Raw genomic sequence first — 11,553 nt, forward strand, 5'->3', positions numbered from 1 at the left:
GCCACTAGCCAGACCTCTGTTCTGTAGCCAATGGGAGGTCCGTGAGTGAGAACCTGGTGAAAAAAACAAAACAAGGCAAGAATGACTCCCACACTACGTCTCCTGTTTTATGGATACCTTGGAAGAGGCCCAGTTGGAAAAATAATCTTCAATCACTTGATAAAATAAAAATAAAACTTTCAAATAAGTTTACGATACAGGAATTACTGTTAAAGTCATAGCGAAAGAGATGTTGCCAAGCCCACCCAGTTAGTAAAGGCTAGATTTGGGATTCAGAGCATCGTGGCGCCAAAGTCCGTGCTCACCGCTCTCTCTCAGCAGATCGGCAGAGCTGGGACTGCACCACAGTTGAACTTTTTAAGGCATCCCCTGCCCCAAGATTGCCACCATACGTAGGGAGGGCAAGAGGAAAGTATAGGATTTTGTCTGCTGCCCTTTAACATGAAAATTTCACATTTTCCCAGGACGACGACATGCCTCGCGCCTTGCAGCAGACATTCAGAGGTGAAGGACGAGACGACTCCTGTTTGGGAAAATTAATTGAGTGGGGAGACTGCTAAGTAAGTCGCTGGGTCCAATACACATGCCAGACGCCAGGGGAATGGAAGCAGAGCAGAGAGTGTCTCATGTGGGACTCAGAACTCGAATTCTGTCCTAGTGTGTTCTGAGCACCAAGCGGAAAGGGCGCTGCAGGCCGAAGCCACAGCACGTGCGCAGGTGGTCCGGGAGGCAGCGGGTGTATTGGGGTCACCTGTGAGGGGACCCTGGGAGGCTTCCAGGCACGGCTGGGGCGAAGCAGGCAGACGGTGCACGTCCACACCATGTGCAGTGTGGACAGGGTTCCAAACACGACGGAGAACAGGGCAAAGATTTTAAGCAGGAAAGAGACAACTTGGGGCATGACAGCTGTAGCTGTCACGTGAGATAGGAATCAAATGGGGACAGACTGGAGGTTTGGAGACATGGGAGACTGCGAAGACACCTGCAAATGTTAAAGATGTGAGTTCGAACTCGGTAGCTGACAGTGACGGCTAACCAGGTGGCTTGGTGACAGATCGCATGGGCGTGGGCAGAGGACAGAGTAAGAATGAGGGAAAGGGCGGGTGAAGACGGACGCTCAGCCGCCGGGCTTGGGAGAGTGGGGAACACAGTTTGGGTGGAATACGTGGAATTTTGCATAGGTTGTGAAATGACTATGGCAGACGAAGGAAAGGTCCGACAGGCTGTTCAATCGATCGTTCACTCAGGAAACACGGGACGTCTGACATCGCTTACTAGACACTCTTCTCATACTGGGATGTACGAGTGACCGAGAAAATTCCAATTCTTGTGAAGCTTTGATCCTGGCTGGTGAGAGACAATAGGTCATAAACACGAGGGAAAGCGGCTTCTAGGCGGAGCGCTGGCAGCTGCGGTGGCGCGGGGCACAGCGTGGGGGGTTCAGCCGGGCCTTCGTGGGGTGCTGTGACGTCTCAGCGAAGACGGGGACTCGGTGCGTCGTCGCCATGCCGGGCTGTGAGGGAAGAGGCTCAGGCCGGGAGGAAAACCGGCCTCAGGCTCCAGAATAAGGCGTGGGGGGGGGGGGGGGCTTTGGGGCAAAGCGATGGCCGGACCCACCTTCAGGATTAGGCTGACCGCGGGCCGCGAGGAGGGCTGCGGTAGGAAGGCGCGGGCGCACGTGGCCGGTGGGCGTCCGGGGCGCGGACTGACCTAATGACCCCCTGAGGGACATGAAGACCACTTTCCGGACTTGTGCCAGAAGGAGAAATGAATGACCCTGACAGAGATGGTCTCCACGGAGCCGCGAACCCAAGCCAAGGCCCCAGAAGAAACCACACAGACGCGGGAGCCCAAGAGCGGGTGTCTCGGGTTCGTGCAGCCCTGGGCGGGGGGCGGGCGCGGTGCTGAGGCGAAGGACCGGCGTCCGCCCTTGGTCACACTCGCTCTGCTGGGGACCGCGCCCCACTGCCGGGCCGGCCTGTCCCGGAGCCTCCCGCGGCCCCGGCCCCAGCTCCGCGCGCCGCCTCCCCTTCCTCACGACGTCGTTCTGACGCTTCAGTCTGGGGACCCCGGTGGACCCACGAGTTACTCCACGATAAAGGGAGCCCCTGCCGCCGCCTAAAAACACATCCACAGAGAGGATTTTGTGGTTTGTGCTGTGATGCGCTTTCCCTGGCAGCCGCCTCAGCTTCTCTGGCAAAGCTCCTGGCGGCGAGTGTCGCAGGGCGGCCGCTGGGGCCCCCGGGCCTGGCTGCCCGGCGCTGCGCTGCTGCCCAAACGCTGACGCGCGTTAACGTGTCGTTGTCTCGGGTCAAGAGTCTGGACGCGGCTGAGCCGGGTCAGCTGCCAGGGGGCACCCAGGGCGCTGAAGGCGCTACTTGTGGGGCTGTGATCTCCTCTGAGGCCTGACCCGAGGAGGAGGCATTTCGAGCACACCCGAGTGCTTGAGAGGATTCTGCTTTTTGCTACCGGCCTGAGGACTTCGGCTCCTTGCTGTCTGTCACTGAAGGCCGGCCACGGCCACCGTGCTGGCCACCAGGGCCTCCAGCATGAGGCCGCCTCCGCTGGCCCCTCGCTTCCTCGAAGCCAGGAAGCAGGGGTGTGTGGGGAGGGGGGCAGCAGCACGACAGGCCGAGCAGGTGACAAGGTGATACCACCTCCTGTAACTTACCCCCTCGTCGTGTACACGTGGCCGCGTGCCGTCTGTCACCTTTGCCGTATTCCGTCTGCTAGAGGACAGCACGCGGGTCTGGCCGGACCCGAGGGACGAGCCCACAGGGCGTGGCCATCGGGAGGGACCGTGGCCAGAGCTGTGTTGCCACAGTGGTGCCGCTGGCCGGTTCCTCTCCACCCACGATGCTTGTCCTACAGCGTCAAGGTCATGGAAAAGGAAAAACAAAGCAAAACAAAAAACCCCTTGGGACCACCGTTCATTCACGTCAACACTGAGAACGCTCCCGTTACTTCCCAGAAAGCTGCCCCGTGCCACCTTGTCAGTCAGTGCTGCGTCCTGCAAACCAGTCCCTCTCTGATTCCTATCGCCACAGTTTTGTTTGCCCTTGAACTTCATGTAAGTGGAATCATACAGTACATCCTCTTGGGTGAAATTTTTTTTTTTTTTTTTTTTTGCCCAGCATGAAGTTTTTGAGATTTAATTGTGTTGTTATATACACAATAAAATTCACCAAAAAATATTGTTTTTATTCCTGAGTAGCATTCTATTTTATAAAATTTTTAAAAATGTTTCATTTATTTCTGAGGGACAGCATGAGCAGGGGAGGGGGGGATCAGAGACAGAGGGAGATAGAGAATCTGAAACAGGCTCCAGGCTCTGAGCTAGCTGTCAGCACAGAGCCCAACACAGGGCTCGAACTAATGAACTGGGAGATCATGACCTGAGCTGAAGTAGGACGCTTAACCGACTGAGCCACCCAGGCGCCCCGAATTGTATTTTATAAATGAACCACAATTTACCCATACAAGGGAATAAGACACCTGATTACGTCCATTGTGAGGAAACAGCACCACGTGCCTTGTGGCGAGCAGAGTGGCGCAGCGGGAGCGTGCTGGGCCCATAACCCAGAGGTCGATGGATCGAAACCATCCTCTGCTAGGATTCCTCTTTTCTTCCCAAGTTCCAGGGAGAGATGTGAAGTTGCAGAGATCTCTTTTTCATTCTCTACAACTCTTGTAATGTTTTTTCACCCCTCATCTAATCTCAAATGGGTAAATATTTTCCTTCAAAAGAGATGCAAACCTCTCTCTTCTTACTCGGGAAGAGGCAACAAATTTACCTTTAATTTCCAGTGGATCATCACTATATTTTTCAGAATACATGCTTGTCTTCAGCTATAGTTTTATATTTTCTTTACACTTGAAAGAAAAACATTTTCATTGATTTCTGCCCAATGACTATATTGCATTTCACTTTCACAGGCATCAGTCTCCTGCTCCTCCTCACTTCTTTATGCGGTCCTGTGCACGGTTTATCACATTTAGGTCAAGTTAATGGGACTGTTTGATGAATCCTTCGCTAAAGCAATACATGTTGTAATAATCACAAAGACACGATTTGTAGGATTTTAAGGGCAAAACAGAAACAAAGAAGTTACATGTGAAATGGTAGAGAAAAAAAAAAGAAGGAATGCATTAAAATAAAAAAGTGTGTGCATCAGGATCGCGTGGACAAATTCAGGGGGGGAAGTGGAAGTCTTAATAAGGTATTTGCAAAAATGTGTTTATGAGGAAACACAAAATTACTTACACAAATTTACTTACAAAATGGAAGCACTCTTCAGTGAGTCTCTACATTATAACAAGAAAATACAAATTCCTGTAACAACGGGGACCTTAAATAATGAAAATGAAAATAAAACCCTATGGAGAAATAGAAGTAAGGTGAGGAGGGTAGGAGGGCCTGGGCAGGGGGGAGGGGGAGGTGCAGCTTTGATCCTTCACATGTAAAGGTGTGGGGCCTGACTTGTCACAGAACGTGGGGACAGTGTTGGAGCTGAAGTTCCATCATTTTGCAACCGCCATAGTAAAGATGGGATCAGGTGAGAATGATTAATGCACGCTAACTCTGAGGTGTAATCTGATGGGTCAAGGGCCCACTCCCCCAAGGTGAGTCACTTTGGCATGAAGGTTATTTTGAATTAAAAAGCAATCAAAACCCAGCAGGTTCAGTAAAACTCTGTTAAATTTTTTTTTGAAGTTTATGTATTTATTTTGAGAGATAGGGCAAGCAAGGAGGAGCAGAGAGAGGGGGAGAGAGAGAATCCCAAGCAGTTTCTGCACCATCACAAACCCTGAGATTATGACCTCAGCTGAAACCAAGAAAGAAGAAAAAAGTTAAAAAATATATTTTTAATGTTTATTTACTTTTGAGAGAGAAAGAGAGACAGAGGGTGAGTGGGCGAGGGGCAGAGAGGGGGAGACACAGAATCAGAAGCAGGCTCCGGGTTCTGAGCTGTCAGCACAGAGCCTTCTCACAAACTGTGAGATCATGACCTGAGCCAAAGTCAGATGCTCAACCGACTGAGCCACCCAGGCGCCCCTAAAAATTAAAAAAAAAAAAATGGTTCTGAAAAAAAAATAGAGAACTATATAGAGAAATGGAGATCGATGTGAAGATGGAGACTGAATCAGACAGGCAGGGAGGGAAAGAGAGGGAAGAAATGGTACAAAATGTTAATAGGTGAATCCCAATAAAAGGTATACAGACAGGTGGTTTTTGTTCTCTTCTTATTCTTACCAATTTTCTTTAAGCTTGAAGTTATTTCCAAGTAAAAATGTAAGACTCTTATGGCCGTTTGAAAAAGTAAAAAGGGAACAGCATAAGACACACTCATATTCTCACCGATCAGCTTAAACTCTTAGCAGTATTTTGTCAAGGTCGTTTCTTCTGTTACTCGCCGGCTGCCAATCAGCATCTTGAGGCAAATTCGAGGGAGACAGGAGGTTCCCAAGCGCTGTGCTGGGGCAGGAAACAAAGAAAGGAGGAAAGGAGGTGGTGGAAACAGTTGTAAACTGCTCGGGAGGGGAAGTCGGCATCTGACTAGGGACTGCGCCCCGGTCCGCGCTGGGGAGGGTGCGGCAGCAGCAGGTGTTGCTCTAAAAGGAAGCAAGCCGCCCTCCGCAGCTCTCAGGAAGGCTCGGTACCTGAGAGAGGGGCCAAGCCAACCGTCGGAAGCGGGTGGAGAATGTGAGGCCAGAAAGTTGCACGCCAAGGTGAGGCGCGCAAAACTCACATCCATGTCCCCAGCACACAGCTGGCATGGCCGACGAGGGTGGGATTCGAACCCACGCGTGCAGAGCACAATGGATTAGCAGTCCATCGCCTTAACCACTCGGCCACCTCGTCCCATGAGTACCTGGCCTTTAAAATACTTTATTTAAAGCCTTACTGTTAGCAAAGCTTTGTTCTTTGATCCTGAGTTGTGGCACTGTTTTTCAAATGACAGGCATTGCAGGGAGTTCTTACAACCAGTTCTTTCCGCCTCCTCCGGGTAGCCTTCCACCTTCCTTCTTAATCCTATCTCAGTCCACCTGGGTCTCCTGCCTCAAGTGTCTTCCTCCCTCAGTACTCACACTTGCCTTCCAGAATTTTATCCCAGCTTTATGTATTTTATGCTCAAAGACCCTATCCTGCCACTATGTCACAGGGAGCATAAATTAAAGCCTAAGTTTTACTTATTTCCAGTGACAATAAATCTATTTTCTGCTGACTTGAATTACCTTTGCCTTTCATAGTACCACTAGCTTGTGCTTTTGAGTAAGCGTGGGGCTTACAAAAGGTGCTTTTATGATTATTTAAGGTGCATTATTTAAAGTAGACTAATACATTTACTCTAAATTTAATAAATAAATGACAGCAGGAAATAAAAGTGCTAGCAAAGAAGGGATTTGCAACCAAGTAAAAATAGCTTTAGAAAATATGGTTCTCTTTTGTTTGACAAAAGTCAAGGAGGATTTTCTTATGAGTCTGAACAAGTAAAAAAAATTAAAGCGCTAACTTTCCGTGATACACATGTTCCCTTTCGTTTAGAGTGTGATGTTAGTCTGAGGTAGATGAGAAATTTGTCACCTCCTTCTCCAAGAAACCGTATGAAATGTGCAACTGAGACACAGCCCGGGTCCTGCTTACAGACAATACTTCCAGAATATTGGAGACACCAGTATTTCTAATTGTTCTTGTCAGCAGGGGATATTTTACTCCCCTCCCCCCCCCTCCCCTGCCCAGGTCACAGGCTGCAGAAGTCTGTCTCATAAAACATAAGAGACCATCATGATTTGCAGGGGGGTGTGGAAGTAGAGACAGCTCACATCGGTCAGGAGCAGGTGTGCGGTCGGGAAGGTACATTTCAGGAAAGTGTGTCTCTGTGACCCGCCATCCCCACCCTCTGGTCTCTGCAGGCGGCTCAGCGTGTGAGCTTCCCTCGTCTTCAGTGACACTGGAGCTGCTTTCTTTGGGCCACAGCCGGCTTCTCGGCTTCTCGCCCCGCTTTCCTCTTCCATCAGAGTCTCTTTCCAAACCAAAAGGGGCCCAGCAACTCTCAGAGCAGCTGTGCTTTTCCAATCTGCACAACGATCTGTCCACTGGGGGGAAAAGCCAATTTCAAAGTAGGTTAGTCGATGTTTTATTCATTGTCTCCCGAAGACCACAGCCAGGGACTCTATAGTTCAAATGGCTCTGAGGAGCTGCTCAGAAGCTGGTCAGCTCTCAGGGGATCGCAGGCAGGGAGGGAGGGGAAACTTGCATGGTCTCTGATCAAACCTTCGCACTCACTAGATATAGTCTGTTTGGTTGTAAAAATTAAGATGCATATATTTCCACATCAATACTTGAAAAGCCCATAGATCATCTTAATACATATGCTTCTATCATATCTGATTGTCCAAAACATTGCTTGCATGCCTCCACTTGACTGGTTTTCTCTTTTTCCCGCTTTGGAGATCTCCTTGAGGCCACTGGGGACGGTCACAGAAGCCGTACATCAGTCACCTACTGCTCTTGGTGCACAAGGGGCTCCCAGCTCTCAGGGCCAGACCAACTGCAGAGAGGGCCGAGGAGCAGTTGGGGGCAAAGTCCTCAAGGAACCCGCATCTGGAAGGGCTGTGGCCCCGCGGAGCAAACACGGCTGTCCGGAGGAAGAAGTCTCTGCATCAGCGCATTCCCCCCTTCTCTGGACGTAAACCTTGCTTGTGCAAACTGCAAGCATCACATCTACCGAGTATTGACTATCGTGGACTGGATCCCATCCCCCGACCCAGACTTTGAACTAGAGCTGCGGTTTCCGTGGTCTTGTCTGAGGACAGTTTGCTCTCCGCATAGCTCAACTACCCGGACCCATAGCTTAGGGGTAAATGCTTTTGTCGGTTTCCATCCTGACTTTCCTAGGCCCACGACCATCACCAGATTTTCTCTTGCTCCTCTCCCAGGCCATCTTTCCTCTTCTCTCAGTGAACATATACACCTCACTTTGCCTGTCTTTGGAATCTCATGTCTGTTTGGGTTCCCTGAAGTTTGAAATTAAATTTGATTTTCTCCTTTTCACTTGTCTCATGTGAATTAAACCCTCAGTTCAGCTAAACAACCTTGAAGGGCAGAGGACATTCTTTTTGTTCCCAATACTGGTGACTGCAGACAGGGACTCGGTACATGCGGCAGGAATTAGGTTGGACGCATTTGGGCGCAGGGACTCCTATGAAAAGGAGTATGGGCTGCAGAAAGGTGGAGGGAGGGTCCAAAAGCTGGGAGCTAGAGAAGGTCCCACCGAGATTTGAACTCGGATCGCTGGATTCAGAGTCCAGAGTGCTAACCATTACACCATGGGACCCACCTTCCTACGACTTTCCCTAAAGGCGTAGATGACCTATTTCTCCGTCCTTAAACCGGGTGGACGGAAGGGAGGGAACACACTGCTTTTCCTCCTGCGGGATAAAGTCGTGGACAGTCACCTGTTGCACACCTTCTGCCCCAGAGTCTTGCTGGAGAAAACCGGCTTCTAGACGTCAAGAACCCCCCTCCCTTTCCTCCGTATTTCCCCCAGGCAGGTCCGGAACGGGGAGCCCCGAGCCCCTGAATAGGAGCACAGGTGAGGTNAGGCTGCGGGCGCAGAAGGCCGTCTGGGGCCGCGGAGCGGTGGTTGAGGCCGCGGAGGACTGGAGCAGCTCCCGCTGAAGCCCTGAGCAAAGGGGGGACCCGACCCTGGGCCGGTTCTCTCTGTGCCCAAAGGAACCCTCCTCCCTGCCGTGTGAACGCAAGCCTGGGCTCTGCCCCGCTGCCCAGGCCCGGGCCCTCCCGGGCGCCGCGGGGGTCGTGGGCCGTGACGAGGACTCGCTCACGGAAAATCACCGATGAGAGGCGTGGAAAGTTAACTCTGTAAACTTGACCTCAGGCCAGCTGTGAGACGGGCCCCTTCGCTCTCTGGCACTTTCCCCCTGACAGGCTCCTGCCCGGAGTCTGAAGCCGGTGCTGTGGTCGCTCGGGAGGCTCGGCGGNAGGTGAGGTGGGAGAGTGGGGGAGAGACGCCCGCGGGACCCTGCACGGGGATGCCGTTTCTGCAAGACTCCAGGCTTCCAACCCACCCCGTCTGGGCTCTGGAAGATGCTCGCGAGTCAGCTGTTGCCGGAGTCGGTGACTGAGAATTCAACGTCTTCTTGCTGGACGAAGAATCAGATTGACATGTGACATCTAACAGGCGAAAATCAAATTCAGTAGGAGGAATCCACACAGACCTAGAAATCCCAGAGACGGTCTACATGAGTCTATGCCTGACCCTGAACTAACAGGGGAGGAGGGGGCTGGGACTTCAGAGGAGAGAAATGCAATTCTCGGGCCCCTCAGGGGCAGAGCGCACAGTTCCCTAAGTAGATGTTTGCCTGCCATACAGATGGGTCGCTCGGATAAAATGCATCTCTGATAATAACCGTTACCTGGAAAGGACTCCTAATTTAGACTCTTTTATGTAATTAAGAGAGGAGGAAAAGTTTCTCTGGACCCTGCAGGGTCTCAGTTACCTTCCACTCAGAATAATTTTCACACCAAGGTTGCGCATCTTGGGGCCGCCTGCCCTCCACCCCCACTTCTAATTTATTGAATGTGATTTCTTTATGCCGACTCATAGAACATTTCTTGTAGAGATTTATTTTTTTATTTAAATTTTTTTTATGTTTTATTTATTTCTGAGAGAGAGACAGCATGAACAGGGGAGGGTCAGAGAGGGAGATACAGAATCTGAAAGAGGCTCCAGGCTCTGAACTGTCAGCACAGAGCCGGACACGGGGCTCGAACCCATGAACTGCGAGATCATGACCTGAGCCGAAGTCGGACACTTAACCCACTGAGCACCCCAGGCGCCCCTGTAGAGATTTATTTCTAAAAAGAATCTTCATATTACTTCCACTGGATGAAATATAATTAGTTATTTGCAGAAAGAATAACTAAAAGGGACACCTGGGTGGCTCAGTGGGTTAAGCGTCTGACTTCGGCTCAGGTCATGATCTCAGCTCTGTGGGTTTGAGCTCCCCGTAGGGCTCTGTGCTGACAGCTCAGAGCCTGGAGCCTGTTTCAGATTCTGTGTTTCCCTCTGTCTCTGACCCTCCCCTGCTCATGATCGCTCTCTCTCTTTGTTTCTCAGAAATAAATAAAACATTTTTAAAAANCAGGTCATGATCTCAGCTCTGTGGGTTTGAGCTCCCCGTAGGGCTCTGTGCTGACAGCTCAGAGCCTGGAGCCTGTTTCAGATTCTGTGTTTCCCTCTGTCTCTGACCCTCCCCTGCTCATGATCGCTCTCTCTCTTTGTTTCTCAGAAATAAATAAAACATTTTTAAAAAAGAATAACTAAAAAAGGTAAATAAAGTGGACAAAAGCCTTATTTTTTTGAAAAGGAAATTGATTTACAAAATCAGATACATAAAATGATTCTCAGTAAAAAGGAAGGTCTCTGAGCTGGTTGTAAAAATGGTAAATCAGATTTTTTCTGAATAAATTGGAAAATCAACTACTTGAAACAGTAAACATAAGGTTTCTTATCTGGATACAACTTTAGGACAACCAAGACCATCAGCTTTTATAATAAATACCATAAGGTCTAATTTAATTAGTGGCTAAATATTTATACCAAATAGTCAACTAGGATGCCCTTATTCTCTTGAGACTTTCAAAACCAAATAGTGCACAAATGACTCCTTCTAATAGCAATGTTTGTAGAAGTTCCAGGTGGCTTTACAAGGGAGGTGATTTAAAAAGCATTGGCTAACGGGGCGCCTGGGGGGCTCAGTCGGTTAATCGTCTGACTGGATTTTGGCACAGGTCATGATCTCACTGTTCGTGGGATTGGGCCCCGACTTGGGCCCCATGCTGACAGTGGGAAGCCTGTTTGGGGTTCTCTCTCTCCCTCTCCCTCTGCCCCTCCCTCTCTCATAAATACACATTTAAAAACTAAGAATCATTGGCTAACGACTTGTTCCCCTCAAGAGTCCAGCCCCATCCCGGGTCCGTGCTCTCCGCGGCCGCGGCCGGGGCAGGGCCAGGCGGGTACCGGTGGGTCCCATTCACCGCTTGCCGCCCCTGCGGCTGCGGCCTTGGCAATCACCGCCGGGTCTCCCAGGAGGGACAGGAATTGACCCCGCAGAGTTGCTGGGGGAGCGGGAAGGAGTTCTGATCCCCCGCAGGTGAAGGGTACCCACGGNTCCCGGGGCCGTCCCGCGTTCAGCCGCCAGCCCCGCAGAGAGCTGCAGGCGCGTGGGAGCTGCGCTGGCTCCCCAGTACCCCTGGCCCCGGGCCGCGGGACCTCCTCTGCCCGCACACGCCCTGGCGCGCACGCAGCTCCGGAGAAGATGCGGTGCACNCAGCGACAGGGATAGTCCCCTGTCGTTTCAGATCAGGAGAGATGATTCGAGATGCACGTCTATTGATCCCGAGAATCTAGATTCGACTCCTGTTCTTGAGGGAAAAAAAGGAAAGAAACGGAAAAAGAAGTCTGTGTTCTGCGTTTCCTGTTCCAAATGGTGCAGAGGAGGGTGAGGGAGGGGTTGTCCTGAACTACC

At 50.8% G+C, this 11,553-nt stretch overlaps 3 non-coding genes across 3 annotated transcripts; 1 reads left to right on the plus strand and 2 right to left on the minus strand.

The window, feature by feature from the left end:
- The first annotated feature begins 3,541 nt into the window (after positions 1-3,541).
- Positions 3,542-3,613, plus strand: TRNAM-CAU (transfer RNA methionine (anticodon CAU)). Its single transcript has one exon. It is a non-coding gene; the product is annotated as a tRNA-Met (tRNA).
- A 2,168-nt stretch (positions 3,614-5,781) lies between these two features.
- TRNAS-GCU (transfer RNA serine (anticodon GCU)) lies at positions 5,782-5,863 on the minus strand. The gene has a single exon. It is a non-coding gene; the product is annotated as a tRNA-Ser (tRNA).
- Positions 5,864-8,267: 2,404 nt separating this feature from the next.
- On the minus strand, positions 8,268-8,339 carry TRNAQ-CUG (transfer RNA glutamine (anticodon CUG)). Its single transcript has one exon. It is a non-coding gene; the product is annotated as a tRNA-Gln (tRNA).
- Positions 8,340-11,553: the final 3,214 nt, after the last annotated feature.

Source organism: Crocuta crocuta, unplaced genomic scaffold (assembly GCF_008692635.1).
Source record: "Crocuta crocuta isolate KB4526 unplaced genomic scaffold, BGI_CrCroc_1.0 scaffold1097, whole genome shotgun sequence".
Lineage (NCBI taxonomy): Eukaryota > Metazoa > Chordata > Mammalia > Carnivora > Hyaenidae > Crocuta > Crocuta crocuta.